The sequence below is a fragment of the Pinus tabuliformis genome, chromosome 7 (assembly GCF_031772625.1).
Source record: "Pinus tabuliformis cultivar Carrire ecotype Pingquan chromosome 7, CPIR1, whole genome shotgun sequence".
Taxonomy (NCBI): domain Eukaryota; kingdom Viridiplantae; phylum Streptophyta; class Pinopsida; order Pinales; family Pinaceae; genus Pinus; species Pinus tabuliformis.
Window position 1 is genome coordinate 1,553,570,421 of NC_142293.1, and position 16,649 is coordinate 1,553,587,069.

Sequence of the window (16,649 nt, forward strand, 5' to 3'; positions counted from 1 at the left end):
ACTTGGAGTTTCTTCTGACACTTACCATCTCTTATCTCCCAATCAGCAAAAGACTGAAACATCTCAAATTGAGGGAAAGAATCAGTATTAACAAAAGCTTCAGTATTTTGTTGGAGATATGCTGCTTCAATCTCTTCAAATAAATCTGGAATTTTGAGAGATTTCAAAAAGCGTTCAACAAGACCATTCATATTTACCTCCTCCAGTTCTAACATTTTAGAAGAAATATACATAGAAATAGAAAACTCAATTGCACCAATAATCTGATAATAATTCAGAGTTTTCAGAGTTTGAATCATATCTGGAGTATAATGACTGAGCCAAGTGTCATCGAGCTGTTGAAAATAGAGCTTAACCTGTAAATTTGGTAGAGGATAAACCTTTACCAATTCTTCATTGAGATTTAGAAAAACGCCAACATTTTTATGTTGCCAAGCTTGACATCTTTGTATCCACTGATTTCTTCTTAGTCGGAGACCAATTATCTTCTTGATTTGATCAGTGACATCGGATAACAAATATTCTAAAATCTTAAAACGCTGTACAAAAGTTTCAAAAGAATCATCAGCAGGACTGGTTCCTGCAATGGTGAAAAGACTTTCACTATGTACATGTACCTTGTTCATTTCTCTGGTTAAGGCATCAGGTAAATAATTAGAATTTCCAGGAATCCATTCAACATCAAATTCATACATCTGAAACCACATTTGCCATGCTAATAATCGCCCACGAGCTAATTGCTGAGATATCTTGGCATTCAAGAAATACTTGAAATTCATTGAGTCAGTTCGAATCAAGAATTTTGAAGGTGCCAAATAAATTTCGAACTTTTGAATTCCATTGAATATTGCAAGGGTTTCTTTTTCAGCAGGAAAATAACCTTTCTGATGTTTAGAGAATTCACCTGAAGCATAGGCACATAGAACTTCTTCAACATTTTCTCCTTCTTGCCTTCTCTCAAAAAGAGTAGCCGCCCAAAAATTGTCGGAAGCATCAGTCTGTAAGATGAGAAAACCAGTACCAGGCGGTTTTAAAGTAGGTAATGTTTGGCATTCTTGTTTCAATAATTGAACCGCTTGAGTAGCTTCATCAGACCAACCACCATTAATAAATTCTCGAATAGGAGAAGTCTTTTCAGAAAGATTGGGAATATATTTATGAACATAATTGAGAATTCCCAAAAATCGCTGAATCATTGGCTTATCTTGTAATTGATCAGGAAATTCAGATAATTTCTGTAAAACATGAGGCTGCATCTGAATTTTACCTTGGCGAACGGTGATGCCGAGAAAATCAATACTGTCTTGAAATAAAACCATTTTCTTCTCAGATAAGACTAAACCATGATTACGGGCTTCGTCAAGAAATATTTGGAGATGCTTCAAATGAGAGGCGAGATCTGGACTAAATACAAGGATATCATCAATATATACAACAATAAAATCGTATGAACCAAAAATATGATCCATTCGACGTTGAAAGAATGCAGGAGCATTTTTGAGACCAAATGGCACAACTCGCCATTGAAAGAACCCGGCAGGACATGTAAATGCAGTTTTTGGACGATCTTCTTCTGCAATTTGAATCTGATAATATCATGATTTCATATCAAATTTGCTGAATATCTTACTGCCATGAATTTTCTGCATGATTGTTTCTTGTCGAGGCATGGGATAATTAAAGCTCTTAGTTATAGCATTTAAAGGCTTATAATTAATCACCATCCTATCTTTACCACGAACAATCTCAGAATGATTGCGAACTAGAAATGCAGAACAGGAATAATGAGATTCACTTACTTCAATCAAATTAAGATCTAGCAATTCTTGAATCTGTTTGCGCATTTCTTTTTCTTCATCAGGAGTACAGGGTATCAATTTGCCAGTCACTCCATTGTCATGCAGAGTGATAATTTCTTGTTTCGGGCTCTGAGTTGTCCAAAAAGCTTGAGGATTAGTAGAACAACATTTTAGCAATTCCTCAAATATTTGAATTTGTTCAGGAGACCAATTAGGATCCCTATTGGCCTTTTGGGTAGGTTGAGCTTTGGCTTCATAAATCTTTAACACTTCTTCCCAATCATGAGATTCTTTTCTCTGTTTGGGTTGCCTTTTTAAACCTACCTTTTTCTGACTCTGATCTTTTCGGGCTTCAGAATTAGCCATAGTTAACCTGGGGACTGAGACTGCTTTCTTCTTGATGTTACAAATGATTTTATCATTACTGATCGTAACAGGCAACACTGAATTAATGAACGGCATTCCCAGAAATAAACTTGCTGAGTTATCATAATGCTGAATAGCTGAAATCTTAATTATATTCCCCCCAAGTTTCATTGAAATGTTATCAACATAATGAGTCAGATTAACAGAACCACCAATGGTTTCAGATCTAAGTATATTCTGTAAGGGCTTCCATAATCCTTTAAACAGTGACGGTCTAGCAAGATTATTGGAGCCACCGGTATCAATAAAAGCATCAACAGAAATCCATTCACCACGTACTTGAACTTCAACAGGAATATACAACAGATCACTAGTTCTGACAATCTTTTTCATAAAGGCTTGTTCATCAACAGAACTAGGTTTAGGGAGGAGAGAGGAAGATGATACAACTGTCTTCGGATAAGGACATAAAGAATTCTGAACGGACTGAGGTTTAACGGATAAGAAGTTTGGCAAAGAATTCTTGGTGTCAACAGTTGTAGTAGTTGTGACAGAGGTATCAGAATACTCTTCTGTATCATCTTCTTCAAAAACAACAGAATCACTATCATCACTTAAGTGATCCTCATAAACATCGGAATCAAAATCAGAATCTTGATAAGCAAGATTCATTTTATTACTAATATCAGGCAGAGACTCAGTATCAGAAAGAGAAGCATCAGTCAAAATATATACATCTGAAACTTCATCATCAGAATCAACAACTGACCAGTCATCTGCAAATTCTTCAATATCAAAACAGGCTTTTAGTTTGTTAGAGGAACTCTTGGGACATTTGCGTGCAAAGTGTCCTTCTTGCTTACAGATAAAGCAAGCATTATCCTTCTTTTGTTGTTTCCTCTTTTTCACATACCTAAATTTACGGAATGGTCGTTTAGGATTGATAACTCTCTTAGGTCTGTATTTACCATATCTTTTTTATTTCCTTTTCCGGAAAGGAGTCCAGGGTAAAACAGAACGACACACATTCAAATTAGGAGAAATATCATGAACCTGTTTCTGCCAGCACAAATATTTTACTTTCTCTTGGCTTCTGAATAGGAGATCGATCCAATAGATTTGTTCTATCTTTTTGCCTTGGACTTCAATATCTTTCATTATCATATCCCCTATATTTCCCGGTAATTTAGAAAGAAAAGCAATCTTCTGAGTATGATCATTAACAAGATTTGCTTTATATATTTTACCCATAAATTCAGATCCAAAGTGATCTAAATCTTTTAAATCTGTTAATTGCATGCGGGTTAAATCTGTAATGATTGTTTTCTTTTCATCTTGAGGCTCGGGAACAAATTGAGTTAACAAGAGAACTTCTAAAGTGGCTAAGCCTAAAGCTGCCACATTGTTTCTTTCTTCTTGAGAAGCGCCCATCCACCAATCCCAAACAATTCCGGCCATTCGTTTCTCCGCCAGCAAGAAAATGGAAAAATTATCCAATTTTGACACAACTTGCATTTGATATAGTGCACCTATCCAAATCCGGATAGATTCTGCTGGATTAGATGACTTATCTAAATCTAAAACATATCCAGAGGAATTAGTATGAAAGAGATCTTCTTCAACTCTAGGATATTTAGGGTCTTTATGCAGATTTGCTTTCTGCAGGGATGGCATAATAAACGATGGAAATAGAGTTGCAGCATTTTCTATTGTAGCCAATTCACTTTTGTTTTTATACAAACTAGAAAATTTTGGAATTGCAGTTTTAGTACTTAATTGGCTATTACTAGATTCAGCAAAATCTGCTGCTTCTTCATGGGAATCACTGGTTTCCCATTTAGGTGGAATTTCCATTGTTTTTACAAACTTTGGAGGCTGTTCTTCTCTTTTCTTCTTCTGTCTTCTTCTTTTCTCTTTCTCTTCTCTACGCTGCTGTTCAGCGGACTGTTCATCATGAAGAAGTTTAAGATTGGCTAAAATCAAATCACTTTGAGAACCCAAATCATCTAAAACTTCTTCAGAATGTGCGCACCAAGACTTTGGAGAAGATCCTCAAGATACTTTATCTCATTTATCGTACCATTGGGATAGAGTCAAGACTCCGTCAGATTCCGAGATGGGATATGATAGCGATAGAAGCCCGAAAGGTTCTTGGTAACGAATCTCTTTGTATCCACTGATTTCTTCTTAGTCGGAGACCAATTATCTTCTTGATGTTACAAATGATTTTATCATTACTGATCGTAACAGGCAACACTGAATTAATGAACGGCATTCCCAGAAATAAACTTGCTGAGTTATCATAATGCTGAATAGCTGAAATCTTAATTATATTCCCCCCAAGTTTCATTGAAATGTTATCAACATAATGAGTCAGATTAACAGAACCACCAATGGTTTCAGATCTAAGGATATTCTGTAAGGGCTTCCATAATCCTTTAAACAGTGACGGTCTAGCAATAGCCAATTAAGTACTAAAACTGCAATTCCAAAATTTTCCAGTTTGTATAAAAACAAAGGTGAATTGGCTACAATAGAAAATGCTGCAACTCTATTTCCATCGTTTATTATGCCATCCCTGCAGAAAGCAAATCTGCATAAAGACCCTAAATATCCTAGAGTTGAAGAAGATCTCTTTCATACTAATTCCTCTGGATATGTTTTAGATTTAGATAAGTCATCTAATCCCGCAGAATCTATCAGAATTTGGATAGGTGCACTTTATCAAATGCAAGTTGTGTCAAAATTGGATAATTTTTCCATTTTCTTGTTGGCGGAGAAACGAATGGCCGGAATTGTTTGGGATTGGTGGATGGGTGCTTCTCAAGAAGAAAGAAACAATGTGGCAGCTTTAGGCTTAGCCACTTTAGAAGTTCTCTTGTTAACTCAATTTGTTCCCGAGCCTCAAGATGAAAAGAAAACAATCATTATAGATTTAACCCGCATGCAATTTGCAGAAGGCGTTCGCTTCAGTTGTTCCAAGTAAGTTCCTAGACCATACATCGTTTTATGGCACATAGAACTTCTTCAACATTTTCTCCTTCTTGCCTTCTCTCAAAAAGAGTAGCCGCCCAAAAATTGTCGGAAGCATCAGTCTGTAAGATAAGAAAACCAGTACCAGGCGGTTTTAAAGTAGGTAATGTTTGGCATTCTTGTTTCAATAATTGAACCGCTTGAGTAGCTTCATCAGACCAACCACCATTAATAAATTCTCGAATAGGAGAAGTCTTTTCAGAAAGATTGGGAATATATTTATGAACATAATTGAGAATTCCCAAAAATCGCTGAATCATTGGCTTATCTTGTAATTGATCAGGAAATTCAGATAATTTCTGTAAAACATGAGGCTGCATCTGAATTTTACCTTGGCGAACGGCGATGCCGAGAAAATCAATACTGTCTTGAAATAAAACCATTTTCTTCTCAGATAAGACTAAACCATGATTACGGGCTTCGTCAAGAAATATTTGGAGATGCTTCAAATGAGAGGCGAGATCTGGACTAAATACAAGGATATCATCAATATATACAACAATAAAATCGTATGAACCAAAAATATGATCCATTCGACGCTGAAAGAATGCAGGAGCATTTTTGAGACCAAATGGCACAACTCGCCATTGAAAGAACCCGGCAGGACATGTAAATGCAGTTTTTGGACGATCTTCTTCTGCAATTTGAATCTGATAATATCCTGATTTCATATCAAATTTGCTGAATATCTTACTGCCATGAATTTTCTGCATGATTATTTCTTGTCGAGGCATGGGATAATTAAAGCTCTTAGTTATAGCATTTAAAGGCTTATAATTAATCACCATCCTATCTTTACCACGAACAATCTCAGAATGATTGCGAACTAGAAATGCAGAACAGGAATAATGAGATTCACTTACTTCAATCAAATTAAGATCTAGCAATTCTTGAATCTGTTTGCGCATTTCTTTTTCTTCATCAGGAGTACAGGGTATCAATTTTCCAGTCACTCCATTGTCATGCAGAGTGATAATTTCTTGTTTCGGGCTCTGAGTTGTCCAAAAAGCTTGAGGATTAGTAGAACAACATTTTAGCAATTCCTCAAATATCTGAATTTGTTCAGGAGACCAATTAGGATCCCTATTGGCCTTTTGGGTAGGTTGAGCTTTGGCTTCATAAATCTTTAACACTTCTTCCCAATCATGAGATTCTTTTCTCTGTTTGGGTTGCCTTTTTAAACCTACCTTTTTCTGACTCTGATCTTTTCGGGCTTCAGAATTAGCCATAGTTAACCTGGGGACTGAGACTGCTTTCTTCTTGATGTTACAAATGATTTTATCATTACTGATCGTAACAGGCAACACTGAATTAATGAACGGCATTCCCAGAAATAAACTTGCTGAGTTATCATAATGCTGAATAGCTGAAATCTTAATTATATTCCCCCCAAGTTTCATTGAAATGTTATCAACATAATGAGTCAGATTAACAGAACCACCAATGGTTTCAGATCTAAGGATATTCTGTAAGGGCTTCCATAATCCTTTAAACAGTGACGGTCTAGCAAGATTATTGGAGCCACCGGTATCAATAAAAGCATCAACAGAAATCCATTCACCACGTACTTGAACTTCAACAGGAATATACAACAGATCACTAGTTCTGACAATCTTTTTCATAAAGGCTTGTTCATCAACATAACTAGGTTTAGGGAGGAGAGAGGAAGATGATACAACTGTCTTCGGATAAGGACATAAAGAATTCTGAACGGACTGAGGTTTAACGGATAAGAAGTTTGGCAAAGAATTCTTGGTGTCAACAGTTGTAGTAGTTGTGACAGAGGTATCAGAATACTCTTCTGTATCATCTTCTTCAAAAACAACAGAATCACTATCATCACTTAAGTGATCCTCATAAACATCGGAATCAAAATCAGAATCTTGATAAGCAAGATTCATTTTATTACTAATATCAGGCAGAGACTCAGTATCAGAAAGAGAAGCATCAGTCAAAATATATACATCTGAAACTTCATCATCAGAATCAACAACTGACCAGTCATCTGCAAATTCTTCAATATCAAAACAGGCTTTTAGTTTGTTAGAGGAACTCTTGGGACATTTGCGTGCAAAGTGTCCTTCTTGCTTACAGATAAAGCAAGCATTATCCTTCTTTTGTTGTTTCCTCTTTTTCACATACCTTAAAGCTACAGATAACTACAGCACATCCTAAACTTAAACAGCCTGTTATTAGTTGAAGAAGTTCTATGTACCATAAAACGATGTATGGTCTAGGAACTTACTTGGAACAACTGAAGCGAACGCCTTCTGCAAATTGCAAATTTCTTCAACACATCAACCAGAGATTTGCACGGACTTTTGCGAACTCCTGTCGCTTCTCAAACGCGCCTTACTATCTCTCACACGATGCTCTTAAAAGAAACAGTCCTCAGACTGGCGGCCCAGCAGGCTTCAGTATTAATTCAAAGTAAAATTACACACCATAGAAACTCAAAGATATGAGCTCTGATTACACACACACACTCACAAACTTACTAAGTACTCACAACTCACGATGCTTAAACTATGAGAGAGTTCTCTCTTAAATAACCTAACAAACGAATCTAGCTGACCTAATGCATGACATAAAAGTAGAAATAATTGAGGGTCCTGTCAGTATCTTATTCCACTGACGGTGTCTACTCAACTTTTTCTTTTGTACAAAGATTCGTCACAACATGTGACCAACAGTGTCACATTGCTGACAAAGAGATTCGTTACCAAGAACCTTTCGGGCTTCTATCGCTATCATATCCCATCTCGGAATCTGACGGAGTCTTGACTCTATCCCAATGGTATGATAAATGAGATAAAGTATCTTGAGGATCTTTCCAGGAAGATGTAAGCCATGATAGATATTCTTTTTCCCAGGTAGGGTCATTTTGTTCTTGAGCATCTTGATAAATATCCACATATGCGGTTTCTTTTTCGCTATTCACTTTAGCTTTTCCTTTTGGATCGTGGATTGTAATGGAGGAATCTTCTTTTTGTGGAGCATGTGAACTCTGACCTGTGTCATAAGTAAATCTGATCAAATCTGCAGACTTCTTTAAACTTTTAGATGGAAAGAGATAATCATCTTTATTCCATCGGTTCACATATGCAAAGGGATCGATTTCAATTCCAAGGAAATTATCTTTCTTGCTATTTCTGAAATCTGGCAAAGACTGTACAGCCAGTTCAACCCCATCTAATAACTCCCATTTAAAAATCTGAAACATACTTACAGATTGTTCAATACTCGATTGAACCCATAATTTGCATTGATGACTAAGATTTCCTTGTTCTTGCCATCCTATTTCAAACACCATTGAAGAACAGACATGATTAGAGAGAAGTAGATTGATCAAGCAAACCGCATCTTCGGACCATGAACAAGAATATACATTAATAGTAATAACAGCCTTCTGATTAACTATTAATCGAAATACTCGTTGTTTTCCTTGCAGAAGTTCGAGGGTTTTTATCAGTGATAGTTTCTCCGGTAGTTTTAACGAATGAAAATCTTGAAGCCATAATGAAATCTTTTTAATCTGATCTGGATCTTCAGCTAATGTAGATTTCATAATACTATCCTTTCCGTAAAGCTGTGAAAAAGGATTTGGTTCAATAGCATTACGGAATTCCATATTCTGATAATCCCAAGGTTCTGTAAATGTTCTTAAATACTGCAAGGTCCTTAATACACATTGAGAAGCTCTGACTTGGAGTTTCTTCTGACACTTACCATCTCTTATCTCCCAATCAGCAAAAGACTGAAACATCTCAAATTGAGGGAAAGAATCAGTATTAACAAAAGCTTCAGTATTTTGTTGGAGATATGCTGCTTCAATCTCTTCAAATAAATCTGGAATTTTGAGAGATTTCAAAAAGCGTTCAACAAGACCATTCATATTTACCTCCTCCAGTTCTAACATTTTAGAAGAAATATACATAGAAATAGAAAACTCAATTGCACCAATAATCTGATAATAATTCAGAGTTTTCAGAGTTTGAATCATATCTGGAGTATAATGACTGAGCCAAGTGTCATCGAGCTGTTGAAAATAGAGCTTAACCTGTAAATTTGGTAGAGGATAAACCTTTACCAATTCTTCATTGAGATTTAGAAAAACGCCAACATTTTTATGTTGCCAAGCTTGACATCTTTGTATCCACTGATTTCTTCTTAGTCGGAGACCAATTATCTTCTTGATTTGATCAGTGACATCGGATAACAAATATTCTAAAATCTTAAAACGCTGTACAAAAGTTTCAAAAGAATCATCAGCAGGACTGGTTCCTGCAATGGTGAAAAGACTTTCACTATGTACATGTACCTTGTTCATTTCTCTGGTTAAGGCATCAGGTAAATAATTAGAATTTCCAGGAATCCATTCAACATCAAATTCATACATCTGAAACCACATTTGCCATGCTAATAATCGCCCACGAGCTAATTGCTGAGATATCTTGGCATTCAAGAAATACTTGAAATTCATTGAGTCAGTTCGAATCAAGAATTTTGAAGGTGCCAAATAAATTTCGAACTTTTGAATTCCATTGAATATTGCAAGGGTTTCTTTTTCAGCAGGAAAATAACCTTTCTGATGTTTAGAGAATTCACCTGAAGCATAGGCAAAGTCTGCAGATTCGATGAGATTTACTTATGACACAGGTCAGAGTTCACATGCTCCACAAAAAGAAGATTCCTCCATTACAATCCACGATCCAAAAGGAAAAGCTAAAGTGAATAGCGAAAAAGAAACCGTATATGTGGATATTTATCAAGATGCTCAAGAACAAAATGACCCTACCTGGGAAAAAGAATATCTATCATGGCTTACATCTTCCTGGAAAGATCCTCAAGATACTTTATCTCATTTATCGTACCATTGGGATAGAGTCAAGACTCCGTCAGATTACGAGATGGGATATGATAGCGATAGAAGCCCGAAAGGTTCTTGGTAACGAATCTCTTTGTCAGCAATGTGACACTGTTGGTCACATGTTGTGACGAATCTTTGTACAAAAGAAAAAGTTGAGTAGACACCGTCAGTGGAATAAGATACTGACAGGACCCTCAATTATTTCTACTTTTATGTCATGCATTAGGTCAGCTAGATTCGTTTGTTAGGTTATTTAAGAGAGAACTCTCTCATAGTTTAAGATCGTGAGTTGTGAGTACTTAGTAAGTTTGTGAGTGTGTGTGTGTAATCAGAGCTCATATCTTTGAGTTTCTATGGTGTGTAATTTTACTTTGAATTAATACTGAAGCCTGCTGGGCCGCCAGTCTGAGGACTGTTTCTTTTAAGAGCATCGTGTGAGAGATAGTAAGGCGCGTTTGAGAAGCGACAGGAGTTCGCAAAAGTCCGTGCAAATCTCTGGTTGATGTGTTGAAGAAATTTGCAATTTGCAGAAGGCGTTCGCTTCAGTTGTTCCAAGTAAGTTCCTAGACCATACATCGTTTTATGGTATCAGAGCCCTGTTGTAGATCCTAACTCACTAATCTGTAGACAGAATTCTATTGAAAGCCAGCTAGCCTTTGAAAGGTCACTCTGTTGATCATTGGACCGAGTAGATAAAAGCTTTCATTAGTCTATTTCTGTTATAGATTAAATATGGCCAATCTGTTGCGATCATTCTCATCCATAGACAGAAAAGTCATTACTGAAGTCTCGTCACGGTCGACTGAGTCCGAGTCTGTTGAAAACGAAAATCATGAATTAGTTGAAGACCCTGAACATTGGACTCCTCCTGCTCTAAATTCTACTGATATCTATAAGCTACCTATGACTTTCCTGTTCAAGAAGAAAAACTTTCTGAAAGAGGTAGAAATCACTATTAAGATATCTGGACCTTCTGTGCAAATCCTTGCTCTGAATTTATTCTCTGATGATGAAATTAAGAAATTTCGGCAGTATGTAAAAGATGGAAAGTATTTCTATCTTCATTTTGGGGGGATAAGGATTGGATTAGCTCCACTGTTTCGTCATGGAATTAATACTCCCTGTATTGCTGAACTGTTTGATACCCGTCATCAAAATTATGAACATGCTAGGATTGGTACTATTCAAGGAAACCTTGCTACTGGTTGTCAATATGGAACCATTTATCCTGACTATGCTATTAGTCTGAATGATGTCCATCTGAAAGATTGTTGGAAATTATTGTCTGGTGTCCAAGGGTTAACCATGGCTGAAGAAAGTGAATACCTGTCTATAATTGGACAAGCTTCTTTTCAATTGACTAATACAGCACATCCTAAACTTAAACAGCCTGTCTTAAAGGATTGTGTTACAGTTGGTTTGTCTAATGCTCAAGTTGAAGGTGTTCTATATGATCCTACTGAGTTACCTGGAAACTGGTATTTCCAATACAAGTCAATAGTTGATACTAAACAACCTCAATCCAAATTGAAAAGAGTAACTATTGATAATGGACAAGTCAAGTTGATTCCTCCAAGACCAGTAATTCCTCGACCTGTCTCTAAGCCAAAGAGATATGTGTTTCCTATGATTCCAAATGAAGTTCCTTCAAGTAGTCAAGTTCCTGCTACTATTCCCGAAGAAGAAAGTTTAGGTGAACCTTCTCTGTCACCTAATGAGTTGTATATACCTGAGTATAAACCATTTCTACCCACTGTAAATAAAATGCATCGTATGCATACTTCTTTTGCTCCTGTTGAAGAATGGCAATATGCCAATCATAGATTTGTTAAAGGTGGCAAATGGCCTCCTCGAACAAAGTTCTGTACTACTTCCTCCTCTTCTAGACAGCCACCAACCCGAGCAGATTGTGCTCCTTTGATAGAACACAATTCTCAGAATACAAATGATCTAGATCAAACTTATCAGATTGGGAATTATCTAACTACTTGGTGCGCACATGCTGAAGAAGTCTTAGATGATTTGGGTTCTCAAAGTGATTTGATTTTAGCCAATCTTAAACTTCTTCATGATGAACAGTCCGCTGAACAGCAGCGTAGAGAAGAGAAAGAGAAAAGAAGAAGACAGAAGAAGAAAAGAGAAGAACAGCCTCCAAAGTTTGTAAAAACAATGGAAATTCCACCTAAATGGGAAACCAGTGATTCCCATGAAGAAGCAGCAGATTTTGCTGAATCTAGTAATAGCCAATTAAGTACTAAAACTGCAATTCCAAAATTTTCCAGTTTGTATAAAAACAAAGGTGAATTGGCTACAATAGAAAATGCTGCAACTCTATTTCCATCGTTTATTATGCCATCCCTGCAGAAAGTAAATCTGCATAAAGACCCTAAATATCCTAGAGTTGAAGAAGATCTCTTTCATACTAATTCCTCTGGATATGTTTTAGATTTAGATAAGTCATCTAATCCAGCAGAATCTATCCGGATTTGGATAGGTGCACTATATCAAATGCAAGTTGTGTCAAAATTGGATAATTTTTCCATTTTCTTGCTGGCGGAGAAACGAATGGCCGGAATTGTTTGGGATTGGTGGATGGGCGCTTCTCAAGAAGAAAGAAACAATGTGGCAGCTTTAGGCTTAGCCACTTTAGAAGTTCTCTTGTTAACTCAATTTGTTCCCGAGCCTCAAGATGAAAAGAAAACAATCATTACAGATTTAACCCGCATGCAATTAACAGATTTAAAAGATTTAGATCAGTTTGGATCTGAATTTATGGGTAAAATCTATAAAGCAAATCTTGTTAATGATCATACTCAGAAGATTGCTTTTCTTTCTAAATTACCGGGAAATATAGGGGATATGATAATGAAAGATATTGAAGTCCAAGGCAAAAAGATAGAACAAATCTATTGGATCGATCTCCTATTCAGAAGCCAAGAGAAAGTAAAATATTTGTGCTGGCAGAAACAGGTTCATGATATTTCTCCTAATTTGAATGTGTGTCGTTCTGTTTTACCCTGGACTCCTTTCCAGAAAAGGAAATCAAAAAGATATGGTAAATACAGACCTAAGAGAGTTATCAATCCTAAACGACCATTCCGTAAATTTAGGTATGTGAAAAAGAGGAAACAACAAAAGAAGGATAATGCTTGCTTTATCTGTAAGCAAGAAGGACACTTTGCACGCAAATGTCCCAAGAGTTCCTCTAACAAACTAAAAGCCTGTTTTGATATTGAAGAATTTGCAGATGACTGGTCAGTTGTTGATTCTGATGATGAAGTTTCAAATGTATATATTTTGACTGATGCTTCTCTTTCTGATACTGAGTCTCTGCCTGATATTAGTAATAAAATGAATCTTGCTTATCAAGATTCTGATTTTGATTCCGATGTTTATGAGGATCACTTAAGTGATGATAGTGATTCTGTTGTTTTTGAAGAAGATGATACAGAAGAGTACTCTGATACCTCTGTCACAACTACTACAACTGTTGACACCAAGAATTCTTTGCCAAACTTCTTATCCGTTAAACCTCAGTCCGTTCAGAATTCTTTATGTCCTTATCCGAAGACAGTTGTATCATCTTCCTCTCTCCTCCCTAAACCTAGTTCTGTTGATGAACAAGCCTTTATGAAAAAGATTGTCAGAACTAGTGATCTGTTGTATATTCCTGTTGAAGTTCAAGTACGTGGTGAATGGATTTCTGTTGATGCTTTTATTGATACTGGTGGCTCCAATAATCTTGCTAGACCGTCACTGTTTAAAGGATTATGGAAGCCCTTACAGAATATCCTTAGATCTGAAACCATTGGTGGTTCTGTTAATCTGACTCATTATGTTGATAACATTTCAATGAAACTTGGGGGGAATATAATTAAGATTTCAGCTATTCAGCATTATGATAACTCAGCAAGTTTATTTCTGGGAATGCCGTTCATTAATTCAGTGTTGCCTGTTACGATCAGTAATGATAAAATCATTTGTAACATCAAGAAGAAAGCAGTCTCAGTCCCCAGGTTAACTATGGCTAATTCTGAAGCCCGAAAAGATCAGAGTCAGAAAAAGGTAGGTTTAAAAAGGCAACCCAAACAGAGAAAAGAATCTCATGATTGGGAAGAAGTGTTAAAGATTTATGAAGCCAAAGCTCAACCTACCCAAAAGGCCAATAGGGATCCTAATTGGTCTCCTGAACAAATTCAGATATTTGAGGAATTGCTAAAATGTTGTTCTACTAATCCTCAAGCTTTTTGGACAACTCAGAGCCCGAAACAAGAAATTATCACTCTGCATGACAATGGAGTGACTGGCAAATTGATACCCTGTACTCCTGATGAAGAAAAAGAAATGCGCAAACAGATTCAAGAATTGCTAGATCTTAATTTGATTGAAGTAAGTGAATCTCATTATTCCTGTTCTGCATTTCTAGTTCGCAATCATTCTGAGATTGTTCGTGGTAAAGATAGGATGGTGATTAATTATAAGCCTTTAAATGCTATAACTAAGAGCTTTAATTATCCCATGCCTCGACAAGAAACAATCATGCAGAAAATTCATGGCAGTAAGATATTCAGCAAATTTGATATGAAATCAGGATATTATCAGATTCAAATTGCAGAAGAAGATCGTCCAAAAACTGCATTTACATGTCCTGCCGGGTTCTTTCAATGGCGAGTTGTGCCATTTGGTCTCAAAAATGCTCCTGCATTCTTTCAGCGTCGAATGGATCATATTTTTGGTTCATACGATTTTATTGTTGTATACATTGATGACTAAGATTTCCTTGTTCTTGCCATCCCATTTCAAACACCATTGAAGAACAGACACGATTAGAGAGAAGTAGATTGATCAAGCAAACCGCATCTTCGGACCATGAACAAGAATATACATTAATAGTAATAACAGCCTTCTGATTAACTATTAATCGAAATACTCGTTGTTTTCCTTGCAGAAGTTCGAGGGTTTTTATCAGTGATAGTTTCTCCGGTAGTTTTAACGAATGAAAATCTTGAAGCCATAATGAAATCTTTTTAATCTGATCTGGATCTTCAGCTAATGTAGATTTCATAATACTATCCTTTCCGTAAAGCTGTGAAAAAGGATTTGGTTCAATAGCATTACGGAATTCCATATTCTGATAATCCCAAGGTTCTGTAAATGTTCGTAAATACTGCAAGGTCCTTAATACACATTGAGAAGCTCTGACTTGGAGTTTCTTCTGACACTTACCATCTCTTATCTCTGATACCATAAAACGATGTATGGTCTAGGAACTTACTTGGAACAACTGAAGCGAACGCCTTCTGCAAATTGCAAATTTCTTCAACACATCAACCAGAGATTTGCACGGACTTTTGCGAACTCCTGTCGCTTCTCAAACGCGCCTTACTATCTCTCACACGATGCTCTTAAAAGAAACAGTCCTCAGACTGGCGGCCCAGCAGGCTTCAGTATTAATTCAAAGTAAAATTACACACCATAGAAACTCAAAGATATGAGCTCTGATTACACACACACACTCACAAACTTACTAAGTACTCACAACTCACGATGCTTAAACTATGAGAGAGTTCTCTCTTAAATAACCTAACAAACGAATCTAGCTGACCTAATGCATGACATAAAAGTAGAAATAATTGAGGGTCCTGTCAGTATCTTATTCCACTGACGGTGTCTACTCAACTTTTTCTTTTGTACAAAGATTCGTCACAACATGTGACCAACAGTGTCACATTGCTGACAAAGAGATTCGTTACCAAGAACCTTTCGGGCTTCTATCGCTATCATATCCCATCTCGGAATCTGACGGAGTCTTGACTCTATCCCAATGGTACAATAAATGAGATAAAGTATCTTGAGGATCTTTCCAGGAAGATGTAAGCCATGATAGATATTCTTTTTCCCAGGTAGGGTCATTTTGTTCTTGAGCATCTTGATAAATATCCACATATACGGTTTCTTTTTCGCTATTCACTTTAGCTTTTCCTTTTGGATCGTGGATTGTAATGGAGGAATCTTCTTTTTGTGGAGCATGTGAACTCTGACCTGTGTCATAAGTAAATCTGATCGAATCTGCAGACTTCTTTAAACTTTTAGATGGAAAGAGATAATCATCTTTATTCCATCGGTTCACATATGCAAAGGGATCGATTTCAATTCCAAGGAAATTATCTTTCTTGCTATTTCTGAAATCTGGCAAAGACTGTACAGCCAGTTCAACCCCATCTAATAACTCCCATTTAAAAATCTGAAACATACTTACAGATTGTTCAATACTCGATTGAACCCATAATTTACATTGATGACTAAGATTTCCTTGTTCTTGCCATCCTATTTCAAACACCATTGAAGAACAGACACGATTAGAGAGAAGTAGATTGATCAAGCAAACCGCATCTTCGGACCATGAACAAGAATATACATTAATAGTAATAACAGCCTTCTGATTAACTATTAATCGAAATACTCGTTGTTTTCCTTGCAGAAGTTCGAGGGTTTTTATCAGTGATAGTTTCTCCGGTAGTTTTAACGAATGAAAATCTTGAAGCCATAATGAAATCTTTTTAATCTGATCTGGATCTTCA